Genomic DNA, 21,144 nt, shown 5'->3' on the forward strand with positions numbered 1-21,144 from the left:
CTCACCTGTCCCCTCCTCCCACCTTAAGCCACACCCCCATTTCTTACCTACAAACCTCATCCTGACCGCTTGACCTGTCGTCCTTCCCGGACTGACCTATCCCCTACCTACCTCCCCACCTACACTCACCTTTACTGGCTCCATCCCTGCCTCTTTGACCTGCCTGCCTCCTCTCCACCTATCTTCTCCTACGCAGCAGCAGCTACGCACTGATGATGTCTTCTCGACTGGAGACGAAACGTTTGCAATTCATTTGCCAAACTCGGCGAACAAACCAACAGCCAACTACCTTCTCCTCTCTCCATCTTCGGTCCGCCTCCCCCTCTCTCCCTATTTATTCCAGAACCCTCTCCCCATCCCCCTTTTCTGAAGAAGGGTCTAGGACCGAAACACCAGCTTTTGTGCCCCTGAGATGCTGCTTGTCCTGCTGTGTCCATCCAACCCCACAGCTTGTTATCTCACACTCTCCAGCATCCGCAGTTCCCATTGTCTCAAACCGGCGTATTCAGCTATGGAGCATGCGCACAGCTCATTGTGATTGTGAGCATGCGTACTGGGAGGGATATCCGGAATGAAATGGTCCTCCATGAGAGCCACAAGCGGTGAGTACCGGTTAAAGGGGAGGGCAGCTTCGGTGCTGTATTCCAGCAAGAGGGCTGCGTGATTGTTCAGTTTAGGTCTCAGGTCCCAAACAGGGGTCTTCCAGTACCGCGTTTAGTTTGCAGAGAGCCTCAGGCTTCCTCCCTGAAACAGGCCTAGACTGTCCTGTGAGCGGGAAAGTCCTGTCAGCTTTTACCCTGTCAAGCCACTTCAGAATGTGATTACAGCAATGAGAGGTGTTCTCAGTAAAGCAGAACTCCAATGTGTACTCACTGGTTCGAGGTCTTTCCACTGCGTATTGTGTTAGCACCCTCGGTGAGTTTTGTTTTGAGTTTTTAAAAAGTCATTTTTGGCTTGAATCTGAGAGTTGAACGGTGACGTCTGGACTGTGAGCAGCTGTTGTGCTCCAAAAAATGCAAAATCAATTATTGGCTTCTGAGGCCAGGCCTGGAAGTCGATTGCAGGTTGTTTCTTATTGGAAAACTGTGTAGACTCTTTTGGCCATTAATAAGGTCCGCATCTGGGAACTGGTGCCAGCAAGTCTGGGAGAGAATGTTGTCAAACAGAAGGACTTTAAAACTGGGCCAAATGCACATCTTTGATGCTGAGCTGGCTGCTGGTGTGACAGAGCCTCAGAGAAAGACCACAGAGTGGAGGGAGAGAGCTGAACAGGGTGGGTCCGTGTGGTTTGGATATTGGGGTTATTCTTCGCCCATCACCCCACCACAAAATCCAGCCAGTTGTTTCTCTCATTGTCCCTCTTCCCCCACTTTACCCACTTTTTTTACCTCCAGCCCCTATCCCACCCCTTGCTTCCCCCAGTATCAGCAAACTTCCAAAGATATTTCTGACATACTCTGTTACGTTTCTCAGGGCATTCAACAACTTGAAAACTGGATTGAAAATGAGAGACAGAGCAGCCACTGCAGAAGCTTCCAAAATCACTCTGCACTTTCTTGAACTGCTGCAATCCACGTGGTGATGTGGCTCCCATGTTGCAAATTGGTAAGGAGTTGCAGGATTTTCATCCAGTGGCGATAAGGTCGTGCTGTTTTTTGTGTCTGTTGTTGTCATTTTGTTCTTATATTCCACCTTCAACAGAATAGAAACATAGAAAATAGGAACAGGCGCAGGCCATTGTAGCTTTCGATCCTTCTCCGCTAGTCACTTTGATCATGGCTGATCATTCTACTCAGCCTCCTCCCACTTTAGAGCCAGGTCTTTTGATCCCTTAAGCCACGACAACTATACATGTTATCGTCTTCTTGGAAACATCCAGTGTTCGGCCTTAACTGCTTTCTGTGGCAGCAAATTTCACAGGGTCACCAGTCTCTGTATTTTTTTTTAAATTTCCTCATTTCAATTCTTAACAGCCGAGTCCATGCCCCTAAGCTCCAACTCCCTGGTCATTGATAACATCCTTCCTGTATTTACCTCGAATTTTATTGGTTTCTGTGAAATCTTTCATCGTTCTTCTAAACTCCAGTGAATTTCATCCTAACCAATCCATCCTATCCTTACATGTAAGTCTTGCCATCCCAGGAATCAGTCTGATCAACTGTTGTGAACAGCCTGTGTAGCCAGAAATTCCTTCCACAGATAAAAATTCCAAATTTACACATACCATCCCAGGTGTGGTCTCACCAAGATCCTGTACAATTTCAGGAAGACATCCCTGCTCCTGTACTCAAATGCTCTAACTCTGCAGGTCAAAATACCATTTGCCTTCTTCACCCCCTGCTACACCTGCATGCTTACTGTCAGTGACTTGTGTTTTCCTAGTTTTGTAATCCAACTAGATAATCTCGAACTGAGACGCATTTCTCATTTAAATGATAAATTGATTGTATGAATACCTGGGATCCACCATGGACCACAGTTCCACACTGGTCACTGGTTGGCATACAAGAAATGACTGTTTATTCTGACTGTTTCTGTGTGCCAAACAGCTCTGTATCCCTGTGAATACCCAATCTCTCATGCTTTAAATTTACGTGCTAATCTCTTATGTGGGGACTTTGAATGCCTTCTCAAAGCCTACATAAGCCACATCCACTGCCTTTTCAACTCTAAATGTTGCATTTTTGAAACATTCCGGCAGTTTTGTCCAACATGATTTCCCTTTCATAAATCCATACCAGCCTAATTCTGTCACTGTTTTCCATTGTTAGGCTAAGGTTCATAGTTCTCAGGCTTCTCCCACATCCCTTCTAAAACAAAGGGATAATATCAGCCACTCTCCAGTCATGTCACACCCACCCATATTTATAGATGATACGAATATTTCTGCAACTTCCTCCCTTACTTCCCACAATATCCTCAGATACACTAGATCAGGTACTGGAGATTTATCAACATTTATATTTTCTGAGACATTTAGCACTTCATCTCCTGTAATGTGAACTATTTTCAAAATATCAAAAAAATTTCTGCGTTCTCTAGCCTCCTTCATTACAACTTGTCCATGCTGACCAGGCTTCCCAAACTGAACGAGTCCCACTTGCTTGAGTTGGGTCCATATCCCTCTAAAGCTTTCCTATTCATGTACCTGTACAAATGTCTTATAAATGTTGGAAGTGTACCTGCATCTTTCACTTCCTTTGGCAGTTCATTCCACATAGAAACAACACTCTGTTTGAAACAGTTCCCCTTTACTGCCCTTCAAATTTTTCTCCTCTCCCGTTAAAAAAATACCCTCTAGTTTTGGACTCCCCTATCCAAGGGAGAAGGCCCTTGCTGTTCACATTATACCCCTCACGATTTAATAAACCTCTCAAAAGTCACTGCTCAACCTCCTGTTTTCCAGTGAAGCCCCAGTCTCTCCACATAACTCATACCCTCCAGTACTGGTAACCTATAGACTGTAAGTGTAGCATGAAGCCACACAGAGTAGAAAGCTAATCCAGCCACGAGAAGCATCACCTAACCTCCATCTGTTTGGCCCTTCGTCAAATAGTCTGGCAATAAGAACTGTCCAGATTCGGGCATGAACCGGGAACGTTTCAGTTTGCTTCGTCCAGCTCCCTTGTCTTGAAATTCCCCTCCCAAATGAAAAGGGATCTTCCATTCACCTTAGGTGTACTCTTCATGATTATATAAACATATAAATCACCCCTCCATTCTGAGACTGCAATGGAAAAATGCCTCAACCAATCAAGCCTCTCTTTTTATTCTCAACCTCCACTCCTGGCAACTTCCTGATAAATCTTTGCTGAATCCTCCCCAGGTCGATGATATCCTTTGAAGAACAGGAGATCTGAAGTGGACACATTACTCCAGAAGAGGCCTCACTGATGTTCTGCACAATTTCAACATGACGTCCCACCTCCTGTACTCAAAAGGTCTGAGCAGTGAAGGCAAGCAGGCTAAACACCGACTTAACCACCCTTTCTACATGTGATGCCAACCTCACAGAATTAAGGGCCTGAGCCCTGAGGTCTCTCTGTTCGACAACACTAACCCCAAGGCCCTACATTTAATTGTACAAATACTGATCTTGTTTGTTTTACCAAAACGAAATACCTCGCCTTTATCCAAATTAAACACCACCTGCCATTCCTCAGCCTCTTAACCCTGTAAATCAAGATCTCTTTGTAATCCTGGACAGCCTACGTCACTGTCCACTATCCTGCCTATTTTGGAGTCATCTGCAAACTTACTGACCATGTCTCCACTATTTTAATCTAAATCGCTTTTTTTTATGTAAGGTCAAACAAAATTGGAGCGAGCACTGACTCCTGTGGAACACTTCTGGGAACAGGCCTCCGGTCTGATAAACAACCCTCCACCACCAGTCCCTGTGTCCTGCCACGAAGCCATATCTGTATCCAGCTGACAAGCTCCCCCTGAATCCCATACGATCTAACTTTACTAATTAGTCCACCTTGTGGAACCTTGTCAAAAACTTTACTCTTGTCAAAATAAACTACATCCACCATTCTGCCCTTAATAATTTTCTTTGCTACTTCTCCAAAAAACTCAATCAACTAATCATTCCTTGACTCTCCAAATACATAAATCCTACATTTGACAATTACCTTCAACTACATACCCAAAACCGAAGTCAGACTCAGGTCTACAGCTCCCAGGCTTCTCCTGATATCCCTTAAACAAAGGCACAATTTTAGCCACTCTCCAGTCATCTGGCACCTCACCCGTAATTATAGATGATGCAAATCTTTCTGCAAAGGGGCCCCTGTTTTCTCTTTAACTTCACACAGCATGGTTTGATGCACTAAAGCAGGAACTGGAGGTTTAAAGTCAGAGTGTAATACAGCATGGAAACAGGCCCTTCGGCCCAAACTGGTCTGTGCTGACTATGGTGCCCACTCAGCAATTTCTAACTGCCTGCATTTGGTCCATATCCCCACTAAACACTTCCATCCATGTACCTGCCCAAATGTGTTCTAAACGTTGCTATTGTACCTGTCTCAACCACATTCTCTGGCAGCCCATTCCAAATATGCACCACTGTCTGTGTGAAGAAGTTGCCCCTCACGTCCTCCTTAAATCTGACCTCTCTCACCTTAAATCTGTACACTCTAGTTTTCCATTCCCCATCCCTGGGAACAAGACTACGTGCATTCATCCTATCTCTGCCCCTCATGATTTTATTCACCTCAGTAAGGTATGCCCTAATTCTCCTCCATTCCAAGGAATAAAGTCCAATCCTGGCCAACCTCTCCTTAGAACTTGCCTGTATTCCTAGCAACATTCTCGTAACTCTTCTTTGCACATTTTCCAGTTTAACTATGCCTTTCCTGTAACAGGGTGACCAAAACTGTACACCACACTGCAAGTGTGGCCTCACCAATGACCTGTACACCTTTAACATAACATCCCAACTCTTATATGCAATGCATCGACCGAAGAAGGCCAGGATGCTAAATGCTTTCTTCACCACCCTGTCTACCTGTGATGCTGCTTTCAACCAACTATGCACTTGTGCTTCTCAGTTTCTCTGCTCCACAATATTCCTCAGAACTTCACCATTTACTGTATAACTCCTACCTTGGCTGAACTTTCCAAATGCTAACACCTCACGCTTAGCTGTGTTGAATTTCATTTGGCAATCCTCAGCCCACTTCCCCATCTGATCACAATCCCCCTGTAATTTTTGATACCTCAGCAATACCTCTTAAGTTTGCAGATGATACAAAATTACTAATCATGCCATATACATTGACATCCAGATCATTTATGTAAGGGACAAATAACAATGATCCCAGTATTGACCCCCGTGGCACACCATTAGCCACAGGCCACTAGTCTGAGAACCAAAGTTCAGCCATCACGCTATGCTTCCTACCCTCGACCCAATTTCGAATCCCATGATCTAGCTCTCCCTGGATCCCACACAACTGAACCTTCATGACTAGGCTGCCGTATGGGACCTTGTTGAAGGCCTTACTAAAGTCCATATAGATAGCATTCGCTGCCCTAAACTCATCAATCCTCCCGCTTACCTCCTCAAAAAACTTGAATAGATTTGTCAGACATGATTCCTGTGCACAAATCCATGCTGACTAACCCTAATCAGATCTTGAATATCCCAGCTTTGGTTGATCCACTCTCTAAATATCATCTTCAATACCTTGTCTACCACTGGTTCACTGGCTGGTCTTTGCTACCTTTCTTAACCAATGGAACAACATTAGCCACCCTCCAGTCTTCTGGAATTTCAGTCGTGAGAAAAGATGAAGGGAAAAATTTCTGCAAGGGTCTCTGCAATTAACTCCCCAGCCTCCCACAGTGTCTGAAGATGGACTTCATCAGATCCAGTGGAATTATCAACTTAATGTGCTTTAAGGCTGCAAACGCCACCTCGATGGTCCAAAACATCCCCACTTGCTTCCCTTGTTTCCTTAGCATCCATGATTCTCTGCTTCGTAAACACTGAGGAGAAATATTCATTAAAAATCTCCCCCATCTCCGTGAGCTGTTTTCAAACCAAAATATTTCTACCCCTGACTTGTACCCCCTCCATTTCTTTCTCAACAGTAAAAACTGATGCAATATATTCCTTTCAAATCTCTCTCCTCTCCTGATGCTCAACACAGAGTTGATCTCTTTCATCTTTATGGAGCCCTGCTTGCCCTCTCGGTGCTCTCTTGCTTTTAATGCACTTGTAGAAACTCTTTGAATTATTCTTCAGCTTATCACCCAAGGCAGTTTCATGTTGCCTTTTTGCCATCCTGATCTCCTGTTTAAGAATGCCCCCAACACTGTTTACACTGTTCAAGAGATTCATTTGAGCCAATTTTTTTACATCTACTAATTTATTTTTTTTAAATTCCTGACTAAAACCTGAGTATCTTTTTTCACCCATTGTTCTCTAATCCTACCAGCCTTACCTTTCACTCTTACAGAGACATAATGACTCTGAATTGTCACATTTTTGAAAGCCCCCCACTTATCAGACATCCTTATACCTGCCGTCTACTCATGTCAACTTTTGAAAGTTATAAAAACAGAAGCTGCTGGAAAAGCTTCGCAGGTCTGGCAGCATCTGTGAGCGACAAATCGGAGTTAATGTTGCAGGTCTGTTAATCCTTCCTCAGAAGTGTTGAGAGTTCTTTTCTTATCGCATTAAAATTTGCCTTCCTCCAATTAAAGCTTTTACTTTTTCTGGAAGGCATATTCTGTTCCATAATTGTTTTGAAACTGATAGTAATTCTGTCGCAAGACTCAAAGTTTCCCTGTACTGTCACTTCAGTCACTTGCTACGCCTTTTTTTTTCCATAGGAACATCGATTTATTGATAAAGAAAAGTTTCTTGAACACATTTCACAAAATACTCACCATCTAAACCTTTAACACAATGGCAGTCCCGGTAAATGTTTGGAAACTGAAAATCACCAACTATTATAACTTTATTATTCTTACACGTATCTGAGATCCCTCTGGATATTTGTTCCGCAGTTTCCCTCTGACTATTAGGAAGCCTATGGTACAATCCCGTCAGATGATTGCTCCTTTCTTATTTCTTATTTCTAATTTCAGCATATGTTTTCATGGGATGATTTTTCAGAAGCATCTCTTCCAGTGATAGCAGCAATGTTTTCCTTATTTAAAAAAAAATTCCTGCAATTGGCCCATATTCGCTCCAAACCATTCAAATTCATGTACTTATCTGAATGTTTTTCAAACATCGTAACTACCCACATCCATCACTTCCTCTGGCAGTTCGTTCCACACACTGAGCACTCTAAATAAAACAAAAAGATGCCCGTCATGAGTTTTTTAAAATCTTTCTCCTCTCATTTTAAAAATATGCCCCTGGTTTTGAAATCCCCCACCTGAGGGAAACGACCTTTGCTATTCCTTATCTGTGTCTCTCATTATTTTATTAAAACTACATAAGGTCATCCCTCAACCTCTTACTTCCCGTGAAAGAAGTTCCTGCCAATCCAGCGTATATTTATAACTCAACCCCTCCATTCCTGGCAATATCATGGTAAGTTTTTTTTTTCCAAACCCAGTCCAGTTTAACAATATTCTTCCCATAACAGGACAACCAGAGCAGCGCACAGTCCTCCAGAAGAGGACTCACCAACATCACTTCCCAGCTCCTGTACTCAAAGGCCTGAGCAATGAAGACAAGTGTGCTAAATGCCTTCCTCACCACCCTGTCTACCTGTGATGCAAATTTCAAAGAATGATGTACCTGAAACCCGAGGTTTTTTTTTTCTGATCTGCAACACTACCCAGAGCCCAACCATTAATTGTGCAAGTCCTGCCTTTGTGAAGTATTGTGTTGTGGTAAAACAAACATTTATCCAAATAAAATTCAATCTCCCATTACTCAGCCCATTGCACCAATTGATTAGGATCTCTCTGAAATCCAGAAAGCCACTAGGCCATCTCCCTTATTATGACAACAAATAATAATCAATGAGAAGATGTTCTGCTTCATTTGTACAAGGAAGGGGTCAGACCAAATCTCGAATACTGTCTGCAGGTTTTGGTCTTCTCTTCGTTTATTCAAAGTAGCTCAGAGGAGGTTTACAAGACTGAAACCTGGAATAAGTGGGTTGTCTGAGGAAGATGGATTGGGCAGGAAAGAGGGAAAAGGATGTGTCATGAGCTGCTAATTAAAACAGGAAACTGACGTGAGCCAGAATATAGGGTGTATTGAAGTACAGTCTGTTTGGGTTGAGCTGAAAAACACCAATGGACAGAAAATGACCTTCGTGCTGCATATGGACCCCAAGCTGCAGTAATGTTAGGGAAGGCATTGGGGTGGAATTGAGAGATATAAGGCATAAAGGTATGGCTTTAATTAGAGGTGACTGCAACCTACTTATAAATTGTACAAATCACAACTGTAGCAGTACAGTGCAGGAGGGATCCTTAGTGTCTACATGGTGCAATTTTCTGAATCAACATGTTGAAGAAGCAGATGGGTTTTGTATAATGAGGATGGAATAATTGACAATCCAGTTGAGTATGGGCCCTTAAGGGTGAGTGACCAGAATATGATAGAATTCTTCACAAAGCTGGAGAGTGATCATGTTGTTTCTGAGTCTTGGGTCCTGTAATTAAATGAAAGAATTTGAAATGGTATGAGGCACGAGCTAGTTGTGATAAATGGTGAATCAGTGTTTAAATGGGTAATGGCAAACATTGAAAGAGGGTGTGGGCAAGCTGTGGAAGTTACTCATCGCAGCCTGGCATAAGAACAAAATGGGAAACATGATCAAACCACAGCACAGAAAGGGAAATGAACAGGTATTAAATTTTAGGAAGCAGCAGACAAAATTAGGCCAATAAAACAACTGACAACAGGATTGGGAGCAGTTTAGATTTCTGCAAAGGGAAACAAAGGGATTTAATCAGAGTGAGAAAACAGAACATGAATACATGCTGCAGGGACCATACAAACCAATAGAATTTTGTTTTATATTCATTCACAGGATGTGGGCTTTGCTGGCTTGGCCAGAATTTATTGCCCAGAGGGCTATCAAGTGTCAGCTGCATTGCTGTACGGCTGGAGTCACACATGGACCAAACCAGGTGAAGGATACAGTTCCTTTCCCTGAAGGATATCCGTGAGCCAGATGATTTTTCTTTTCCTGACGATTGACAACGGTTTCATGATCATCATTAAACTCTTTGTTGAACATTGGTAGTGAAAGCCTGGTCACGAAGAATATAGGGTCTCCTTACAAGCAGAAACAGGGAATTTATAATGGGGTACACGGTGATCACAGACCAATTAAATATGACTGACGTTTTCAATAAGGAGGGTACAAATAATGTCCCAAAATTAAGGGGATCTCAGGGTCTAATAGGAAGGTGGAATCAGTATTAGTAGGAAAATGATATTGGAAAAACTAATGGGATAACAGGCAGATAAATCTCAAGAGACTAATAATCTTCATCTCAAAGTACTGTAGGAAGTGGCTGTAGAAATAGCAGATGCACGAGTGGTTATCCTCCAAATTCTATGGACTGTCAGTTTTTTATGGATTGGAGGATAGCTAATGTAACCCCAGTATGTAAGAAGGGAGTCAGAAAGAAAACAGGGAATTTGCATAAAATTGTTGGTTGGAAAAATATGTTAGGGTCAGCTATAAAAGATGGAATAACAGAGTACTTGGAAGATAGTGTCAAGGTCAGACAGAGCCAGCAGAGCCTTTTTCCGTGCTGTAGACTCTGTGTTGGGCGTGAATTCCCTCCACGCCACTCACCATCCTGACTTGGAAATGTATTGCTATACCTTCAGTGCTGGTGGGCCAAAATCCTGAATTCTCTCCCTAACAGCATTATGTGTCCACCTGCCACTCATGGACTCTAGTGGTTCATGAAGGCAGATCACTGCCACCTTCTCCATGGCAACTAAACTCAGCCAGCAATGCCCACAGGAAGTTTTTAAAAAAAAACAAGGTCAAGTGTGAATGTGGAATCGAAGCACAAAAAAATCAGCTTTGACCTTTTTGAGGCTCGAGGGACAGAATGGACAACTCTGATTCCTAATTTGTGTGTTCCCTACTCCGATTTAAAATGCATCATCCCACTAGGAATGAGGTATTCCCTGTAAGTTAGAAGGATGACAGCTGATGTGATTAATTTTTTTCCAATGTTAATTGAAGCTGTTTGGGGTGTAGAGAGGAACTAATCCACTGGGTGAGTGAAGTGGGAGCACAAACCCTGACCCCCCTCACCCACAGTAATCAGACAAGACTCGAGTTTCTTTGTCTTGCGGTTTATTCAAACAAAGGAATGAGGAACAAGTGTAGGCCACTCGGCCCCTCGAACCTGCTCTGCGACTCAATAAAATCACTGCTGATCTAATTTCAAACTCAGCTCTATGTGCCTGCATATCTCAGAATATCTTTCATCATCTTGGTCAGCAAGAATCTGCCTTTTCTTTATAAATAGAAAGATTCTGCATCCACTGTATTTTGGTGAAGGAAATCACAAAGATTCTCAGCCCTCTGAGAGAAATGTTCCCCACTATTTCAAATGGACTCACCCTTACCTTTCAACAATGACCCTCAGTTCTAGATCCTTCCAGAAGAGGGACCACGTTTTCACCATGCATCTGGTCAGGTCCCCTCAGGATCTTTCATGTTTCAATTTAGTCTCCTGTTCCTTTTCTCAACTCCAGAGGATACAGGCGAGCCTGTCTAAATTTTCCTCTCGATTTTCTTTTAAGTCAATCCACTCATTCCAGGTATTAGCCCACTGAATTTGCCCCGAAATGTTTCATAACAACCTTCTTTAAGTTGGGTGACCAGAACTGAACACAGTACTCCAAATACAAATCTCACCAGTGCAAAAGGGGAATTAATTATCGAAAGGAGGATCATGAATTCCCACCTGCTTGCAGGAATGCATTTTCAGCAAGCTTCGGTCATTTACACATATCCAGTTACAGACTGACACAGGTTATGGTCAGATAGTTGTACAGTTTGTATTGTTACACCGACAGCATTGTTGTGGTCTCACTCAAACCTCCCACTCTCATGGCTCTGCACAAATAATGATTGGCTCTGCGGCCAGTTCCCACAGCCTGATTTGTACTGTATTTTTCATCTTCTGTCCTTTCAAAGATATCAAAGGATCCAAGTGGAATAGCTCAGCAGGACTGACAACACGGTGAAGGAAAAAAAAACAGAGTTTATGTTTCGGGTCCGGTGACCCTGACTCTGAACTTGAGAAAGGGTCACCAGATCCGAAACATTCACTCTGTTTTTTTCATTCACAGATGTTGTCAGACCTGCTGAGCTTTTCCCGCAACTTTTATTTTCATTCCTGACTTACAACACTCGCAGTTTTTTGTGATCCAGGTGACAATCCGGCAGCTTTCATTCTACTTTTAACTGTATTAAATTTATTTGCCAGGAAATTTGAAAGGGAACATTTACTGACAGGCAGCTCAACTCAAACACTGGATCAAAAACTGCCAGGAACACTTAATTCTCAGGAGCTTTGAACATGGAAGGAACAAGCATCGTTTACAGTGAAGAGAAACCATACATGTGGTCTGTATGGACAAGCCTTCAGTCAGTTCTCTGTCCTGTCAGTACGTAAATGCAGTCAAAACAGGGTGACAACAATGACATCAAGCAGCACTTGCTTTGCAATATCATAGTGATGGATCTCAGTTTGAGTTAAGCAAGGGCCACTCATCTCCTCTCCTCCCTACATTCTTGGTGCAAACATGGACCAAACAGCTGAATTCCAAATGTGAGAGTGACTATCCACTATCCTAAGACTCCCTTTGACAGAGCATTGTATTAAGGAATCATGACAAAGCTAAATTCAAGAGGAACCAGAGAATATTATTCTTCCTTGGATAGCCGGTTTTTGAAAGCATTGTGTCTTCAGACCTCAGTAGATTGAAACAAGGTGAGTTTATTCAAACTTGTGCCACATACACGTGGAAGAGGTCTATAAGTCGAGCATGGAGACACTTCCATTTACAGCTACTCAGAAACAGCAGATGAAGGCATTTTCACGTCAGAATGGTTGCATGTAACATTGATATAAAATAAATTTATATGTCAGTTACTTAATAAAACAGGATGCTGTTCAGTTTCTGACAAAGTTCTGAGTCTTCTAATTTCAACAGGACTGCCACTTCCATACTATCTTCAGAGCTTCTCTACCCCACCATCAGCTCACAGCTGGGTGAGTAATACTAACATGACTATCATAAGCTGTACATATAGTTTCAGAGCCCTAAGTTACTGTTGATGTTTCGCTGTTATGGACCTGCAGTTAAACTGTCTGTGAGATGTTAGTGTGAAAACATCCCATTCATTTATATACTTCTATAAATTAAAGCCTTTTATCAGCATTTGATTCCTACACAGAGACTTTAATTAAGAGAAGTAAACTCTTAACTACCTTCACATCGGTATGCAGACACTACCCTGAAGCTTCCTGCCCAGCTAGGAATTCAGTGTAAAGCTTTTGTAACTCCTTTTCTTCTCACACATCGGTATGCAGACACTGTCTTAAGCTTCCTGACTGAATTAAAATTAGAAGCAAACTGTTTCAGATAGGGTTAGGTGGGGAAATTTTGTAAAGGTGTGAAACCTCTGAAGCATGTAACTTCTGTCGCTGACAAAGGGGACAGGGCACTGATTTGGTTCTAGCCAGTCACACTGGCAACTTGAAATCAGAAACTGTCCCGGACAACAACTCAAAATCGCCTCCTGCCATTAGCAGCCACTTCACTCGCAATCGATACTATATCCTGGTCTTTTATGTTGTTGATGTAATAATTGCTTGGTATCCTGTTTTTGTCTGTTGTAGTAATTGTTTTATGTATCATGCCATTGTAAATTGTGAAATCGTTTTATGTATCATGTCTTTTGTAAAGTATAAAAAGCGGGGACTGTCCGCGGCTCGGGGAAAATTACTTGCAAGACTCTGCACTCTGAGTGAGTACAGTGATTCTCCACAGCTTGTACTTGCTTGGTAATAAAGGGATTTTGTGTTTTTCTAAACAGGTCAGTGTCTTGTTATTGCAGCAAGTCTGTGAGGGTGTCCAAAAACGAATTTGACATTTGCAACAAGAGCAGGGTTTCAACATGTACAGCAGTCTCACGTGGAGGGCTGAATAAGTGATCGCTCGAGTGTCGGTGGAGTGAGACGGACGGGCCCGCAAGGTACGATTCACCTTGGTCTCTCTCACTAACCTGCCATCCGTGTGACCCCTCGCCCCTGCGTGTCTCAGTACTGACGGAACCCGAGACAACTCACGGTCTTGAACACTGCTGAATCCTAACGCCTGGAGGTTCGAGTCCCCAGGTGAGTAAAGAAATTCGGGAGGTTCGATTGCCCTGGTGGCCGGGGTTAGAGCCCCCAGGTCAGATAACTGGTAATTTTTAAAATCTGGGAGGATAGATTTCACCCGGTGACCGGGGGTGAAATCCTGTGTCGGGCAATAGGGAAAAGGTAGGGCGTTTAGTGTACGACCTAGGTACAGTGTAGTTACAGTGTCTGTCTGTTTCAACCACCCTGCCTTAGACCGATTGTTAAGAGGGGAAATCCCCCACGCGAAGGTCAGGACCCTGATGTGGGTGTTGAGACTAAGGACACTGCAGTAGTATATAGGGATAGTAAAAAGTGAAAGCGCTAATAAAAAAAAGCAAAGGAAAAAAATGGGACTAACACTGGATAAATCAGGTGTCGGCACTCCTTTACATCGATTATGCCGGGATAATCCCGAAAATGAAGTACAGTACAGACGTCTGTCAGCATGCTTAAACAAAAGATTGGGAAATGAGAATTGGCCACTGGGGAGAACGCGGGATATAGATCTATGCACTAAAGCAGAAGAGGCACTGGAAAGGGTTAATATCATTCTAGAGAAAGAGAGCTGAGGAGCTGACTGAAAAATCAAAACTGGCCAGTTGGGTGGATAATGCACGTAGGAGAGGGATCAGTGCCTGTGATAACGAGGGGAAACCCAAAACTTGGGAAGTTTGAAAACGGCAGTGTGAGGATCGTGAGTCGAATCAAAGGGAAAGAGTTAACCAAGAAAGACAGGAGAGAGAACAACAAGACAAAGAACGGGGGCTAGAGCGGCAGGCCGCGTTGACAGAAAACAAAAAATCGGAGGTACCTCCTGACATATCTGACATGCCGATGTTGTTCCAAATTAATGACACAGATGAGCAAGACCGAGGAGGGCTGGGGAAGGCATTCCCCTACCCCTTTGGGACCGCTGCCCCTTCCAGAACCCTACCCGTCCTTGGCCAATCTACATCTGCAGGCACCCCAACACTGCCATCAGTCCCAGCAACCGCCACCGTACACTGACCAAACTAAACCTCCCATAGAATCTCCAAGCCCTTCAGTCGGCAGCCCACATGAATCCCCTGGCAAGCCCACGGCTTGTACAGACCCTACCTCCTGTCATACCAGATCTAAAGCAAAACAGGGAAACAGGAAACAGGACGCAGGCCAGATGGTCAGTGAACAAAATGAGGGACGACAGGATCCTTGTAAAACCTGTGAAGCCCAGGAAGACACAAGTCCTGGGTGCAGCCTACTTTACCATCTAACACCTGTTTACTGTTTCCTGGCGACTCCCCAAGTAGCGAAGAATATGATCGTCCCAACTCGCATGCAGAGGATAGTGAATGTGAGGACAGAGTTTGAAGAGACCCTCGAATAGCCATCCCCTAAAGAAGGACCACTGTCAGAAAAAAATCACCGCCAATTCCCTAATCGCACGGTCCCTCACCCGAGCCCAAAACAAGGGGGTCAAAATGCAATGCAAGTCAATGCCCCTTGGAAGCCACAAAAGATGTGTTTAATTATGTCAAGGGCCCCTGATCGAGCCTGTGCTGCATCTGTGCTGCGCTCCCCAGCCCTGGGGGTCAGTTCCAGGAACTTGACCTCCCTCAACCCTATCTGTGTCGCCTTAGGATTTACCTTCAACTCGCTCTTGCACAGGAGTTGTAACAACTCACTCAGTAGGGGGCCATGTTCCTCACTGTTGTCTGTGAACAACAGGATGTCATCCACGTACTGTACAAGCCTGTGTGGCTCACTGCAATCTTTTAAACAGTCTGCCACACACTGGTGGAGAATGCTGGGGCTACAATGGAAACCCTGTGGCAGACAACTCCACGTGCACTGTTGTCCTGTAAAAGTAAATGCGAATTTGTACTGGTCCTGCCGAACCGGGATAGACCAGAAACCATTCGAGATATCCAGCACTGTGAAATTCCACCCCACCCCCGCCCGCTTTAAGGCAGGAGAGCGCCTTTCCATCAATGGCACACGCCACTGTTTTGAAATTCACGCCCACTTCTCCAGGTAATGGATACCTCTTGAAACTTGCAGTTTCTCCCACAGCTGTGGCTCCGCTGGGTCCTAGGGCCCACCTGCAACATTCATTTTTTTTTCCCAAGAATTTCTGATTTTTGTGAATGGTAAATTTGTTTAATTTTTTTAGCATGTATAAATTCAACTCTTGCTTGGTATTTTTTTTTAACAAACTGGAGTTTTCTTCCCCTCCTGCCACTCTCTGTCTTAGTTCAGGACACCACTGCAATGTTAGTGCCCATACTGCCCCCCTGGTTCAGTTTGGTAAATGGGATATGGTGACACTGTGCAAATGAGACATGACACGGGGCAGAGATTCCTCCTGTGCACTCACCCTGTTGCCCTTCCTCCTGACTGACGGCAATCATCATGCGGAGTGGGTATTGAAACTGCCCTAACCCGTGTGGTACTGCATCACTTACACACGCACAGACATCATACTGAAACTCACAGGTTTACAATAGGCCCTTTTAACTTGAATTATAACGACCAGTTGCCTGCTACTCCACTCACCTGGATCCTGTATCTCAGGGATTACACCCTTGTTCCCAGGTTCTCCCTGTGATTTGCTCCTTATCCCTGCGATTTGTTCCTTATCTCTTCCTGCTCCACTCTTAACCCAGTCACATTTCTGAGCGAACCCAACATGACTGCCTGCTGAAGAACCAAGTTCTAACCTCTCCACGCCCGGCCCTTACTGATGCCCCACTCCTTCTCCGGACCTCGTATGGATTTTTAACATCCTCAGGTACAACCATCCAGGATTCCCTGTCTGTTGAAAACCTCCAGGCAATCCTCTTCCCTACACAGTTTCACACTTAAATCTAAACAATTGGCTATTATCAAATGTGCTGCCCATACCTCTGATTCTACAGTTACTCGGGGCAGCGCTTCGGCTGATCAGGCTGCTGCAGAGCAAATTTTAATTATACCTTCTATGAACAAGCAGGCGGTAAATCGCACGCCTTCAGACAAGACGGGCATACCAGATATGGTCACTGTTCGGCACTTACAGGGGGATGCCCACGCTTCTGAAAAGAATACTTGGAACGTGCATGGATGTTTGCATTCTGTGTCCTCAGGCCTTTGGGTCACCACAGTCGATGAAGTGTGTGTATCTGATACTTTATTACCTATGCTTGTTGACTGTCTGCATTCTGACACCCACCTTGTCAAGGAGGGAATGAGTGGTATAATGCTCCATACCTGCTGGCACCCCAGACTGACTGAAGCAGCCCAGTCTCGTGTAGCATCTTGTCTCACATGCCAGCAAAACAATGTGGGTCAGAGGGTGAGATGCTCACCAGGAAAAACACCCTTGCCAGGTGGGCCGTTTGAATGCATTCAGCTAGATTTTATTGACCTGCCACGCGTAAACTGTTACGAATATTGTCTTGTCATTGTAGATGTATTCAGTGGGTGGATAGAGGCTTTCCCAACGACAAACAACAAAGCCTCAACAGTAGTAAAACTGTCATTAACCAAAATAATACCAAGGTTTGGAGTACGGCAACAAATTCGTTCGAACGGCGGCTCTCACTTTGTAGGGAAAATTAATAAGGAACTGTGTGGTACATTTCACATCCAACAACAATTCCACTGCCTACCACCCTCGGGCAGCAGGGATAATGGAGAGAGCTAATGGAACACTGAAAACCAAACTGACCAAGTTGACACCAGAAACTGGCCTGAATTGGTTAAAGGTTTTGCCACTAGCCTTGTATCACATGCGAATAACACCCCACTCTACTACTGGGCTCTCAGCAGTGGAAATAGCCTATGGCCTACCCAGCAGAACACCATGGGATGACAATGCCAGCCCACCCACCAAAACTGACCTAAATGTGATGGGAGAAGAAATGCAAAGGTACTTCCAACAACTAACATCATCTTTAAGTTTCTCCATTTGCCGGTGAAGTGCGCCTTCGGACCACCTCCGCAGACACCGGAACAAGACCTCGAGATTCAGGATCGATCTTCGTGGCTGCAGATTGGAGATTTTGTACTTGTCCGGGACTGGGATCGCCCCAAGCTTGGACCAAGGTGGAAAGGACCGTACCAAGTGTTTCTTCAGACTCCGACAGCCCTTAAAGCTCAAGGACTGAATCGCTGGATCCACTTAAGTGACTGTAAACGATGGATTTCCTCATCAGCGTGCATTTAACCATTGGACTGAGTATTATTCTGCCCATGCATGGCCAGCAGGACGATCTGTTTTATAAAACACACATCCGGCTGCACGGGAATTGGACAGCATGTTACCCACTAGCACCGTCCGTCGAAGCGTTATTTGTAGCGACACCTGCCTGGAAGCCTCGTCAGCTTTATGAAATAGAGTATTCCGGTAAGCCTTGCCGAGGGGAGGGGGGAACATGGACGAGGGGTGTGCAGGGTACGTGTGTGAAACTGGCAGTTGGTGGCCTCTCTGGTTGTGTGGACGCTTGACCTGGGCATGGGAAGGAAGGGGCTAGCTGTATAGGTCCCAACATCTATCCGTTTTGCTTTAATGGAACTGGGACTTGTTGTGTGCCTGCTCTCGTCACTAATCACCCCCAAAATGTTTCCTGGCCCCATCGGTGTGTAAAGAGAAATTGCACCACGAGAGGCGGATTGTTGAACTGCCCCTGCTTAGAATCTAAGCCCATAACTGTGACCCTGGGCATACAGTGGTCTTGTGGGGATTGCAATGGCATTCATGTAAAAACCGACTGTGGGTCATTTCAATTTAACTCCGCAAATTTCCATCCACATAAGGGTCAGTCCTCCTGGCATAGCCATCAAGAAATACTTGAGTCTGTTACCTGCTACCGGGATAAAAAGGGATTAGTTTTCCTCCTTAACGAGACCTTCACTGCTGCCACTCCAACCCTGCTGGTGCTGTTTGCTGTTGGGACCATTGGGCCCCTCACGGTCCCTTGTCCCCAACAAGCCCGAATTCAACGGCGAATTGTCACATGCTTCCTGAGCCGGGAGTTTTGCACTGCATGGCAGAACCCAGTTGCTTTGGGCTCTTCCTTAGGATTCGGCTTCCAGGGAGCTGTCAGCTTCGGAGGCTCCCCTGGGGTGGTGGTCACAAAAGAAAATTCGAAATTACCTTGTACGTGGACTCGCCGCCCTTGGAAACAGCACAATGACGGCATTGGAGGCGGTCAACCAAGAACTGGCTCAACTTTGTCTCTATGCTCAGCAAACCCGGTATGCAGTGGGATATCAGCTGGTTCGGCAAAGAGGAGTATACACTATTATCAGGCATTACCCACGCCACCAATAAGACCTATAACATTTCCCATGCTGTCCAAGCCATACAGGGGCAGTTGGAACAGTACAGTGAGGGACCCCGGCCTGGAGAGAGTTTGTTGGGATGGCTTATGCGTGGTTCTTGGGGCTCATATTTGCTGCATGGGTTAGGTGTTCTCGTGGTTGTCATAGCTGCCTGCTGTACATTTATGGCATGCCTGAGCCCTTGCTGCAGATTTGAGTTTCACAGCTTAGCAGCTCCCCTCTCGGCCCCGTTATAGGTTATCACAAAATGATAAAAGGAGGGAGGAGACACAGGCTACTAGACGAGGTGGGATTGAGATTCACAAGAATGAGGTAATAGAAATCCTTCAGAGAGTGAAGATAGATAAGTCCCCTGGGCCAGATGGGATTTGTCCTCAGATCATCTGGGAAGCCAGGGAGACAATTGCTGAGCCTTTGGCATTGATCTTTAACACGTCATTGTCTACGGGAATAGTGCCAGCTGACTGAAGGATAGCAAATGTGGTTCCCCTGTTCAAGAAGGGGAGTAGAGACACCACTGGTAATTATAGACCAGTGAGCCTTAACTCAGTTGTTGATAAAGTGTTGGAAACGGTTATAAGGGATCGGATTTATAATTATCTAGAAAAGAATAAATTGATTAGGGATAGTCAGCACGGTTTTGTGAAGGGAAGATCGTGCCTCACAAACCTTATTGAGTTCTTTGAGAAGATGATCAAACAGGTAGATAAGAGTAAACCGGTTGATGTGGTGTATATGGATTTCAGCAAGGCATTTGATAAGGTTCCCCAAAATAGGCTATTTTACAAAATGCGGAGGAATGGAATTGTGGGAGATATAGCAGTTAGTATCGGAAATTGGCTTGCTGAAAGATGCCAGAGGGTGGTAGTCGGTGGGAAATGTTCATCCTGGAGAGCAGTTACTAGTGGTGTACCGCAAGGGTCGGTGTTGGGTCCACTGCTGTTTGTCATTTTTATAAATGACTTGGATTTTTGCATAGAAGGAGGGGTTAGTAAATTTGCAGATGTCACTAAGGTCGGTGGAGTTGTGGATAGTGATGAAGGATGCTGTAGGTTGCAGAGAGACATAGATAGGCTGCAGAGCTGGGCTGAGAGGTGGCAAATGGAGTTTAATGCAAACAAGTGCGAGGTGATGCACTTTGGTAGGAGTAACTGGAAGGTCAAGTACAGGGCTAATGGTAAGATTCTTAGCAGTGTAGATGAGCAAAGAGATCTCGGTGTCCACGTACACAGATCATTGAAAGTTGCCACCCAGGTTGACAGGGCTGTTAAGAAGGCATACAGTGTTTTAGCTTTTATTCATAGAGGGATCGAGTTCCGGAACCAAGAGGTTATGGTGAAGCTGTACAAAACTGTGGCGCGGCCGCACTTGGAGTATTGTGTACAGTTCTGGTCACTGCATTATAAGAAGGATGTGGAAGCTTTGGAAAGGGTGCAGAGGAGATTCCCTAGGATGTTGCCTGGTATGGAGGGAAGGTCTTCCGAGGAAAGGCTGAGGGACTTGAGGCTGTTTTCGTTAGAGAGAAGAAGTTTGAGAGGTGACTTAATTGAAACATAAAAAATAATCAGAGGGTTAGATCGTGTGGATAGGGAGAGCCTTTTTTCTAGGATGGTGACGGTGAGCACGAGGGGGCATAGCTTTATATTGAGGGGTGAAAGATATAGGACCGATGTCAGAGGTAGTTTCTTTACTCAGAGAGTAGAAGGGAATGGAACGCTCTGCCTGCAACAGTAGTAGATTCGCCAACTTTAGGTACATTTAAGGCGTCATTGGATAAGCATATGGACGTACATGGAATACTGTAGGTTAGACGGGCTTGAGATCGGTATGACAGGTCGGCACAACATCAAGGGCTGAAGGGCCTGTACTGTGCTGTAATGTTCTATGTTCTGTGTTATGTTCTACGAATGAGATATTAATGTGATAACATCCCATTGATTTCTATGCTACTATAAATTGAAGTATTTT

General features: G+C 44.6%; 1 long non-coding RNA gene across 2 annotated transcripts; it reads left to right on the forward strand.

Moving 5' to 3' along the window:
- The first annotated feature begins 802 nt into the window (after positions 1-802).
- Positions 803-18,232, forward strand: LOC132209178 (uncharacterized). 2 transcript variants are annotated; one of them, XR_009445272.1, is made up of 6 exons: positions 803-915; positions 1,474-1,605; positions 3,827-3,941; positions 11,950-12,738; positions 13,566-13,866; positions 17,301-18,232. It is a non-coding gene; the product is annotated as an uncharacterized LOC132209178 (long non-coding RNA). The 2 variants fall into 2 exon arrangements; XR_009445271.1 differs by lacking the exons at positions 13,566-13,866; positions 17,301-18,232 and having other exon boundaries at positions 11,950-13,461.
- The last annotated feature ends 2,912 nt before the right edge of the window (positions 18,233-21,144 follow it).

This window comes from Stegostoma tigrinum, unplaced genomic scaffold, assembly GCF_030684315.1.
Source record: "Stegostoma tigrinum isolate sSteTig4 unplaced genomic scaffold, sSteTig4.hap1 scaffold_70, whole genome shotgun sequence".
In the NCBI taxonomy this organism is placed as follows: Eukaryota; Metazoa; Chordata; class Chondrichthyes; order Orectolobiformes; family Stegostomatidae; genus Stegostoma; species Stegostoma tigrinum.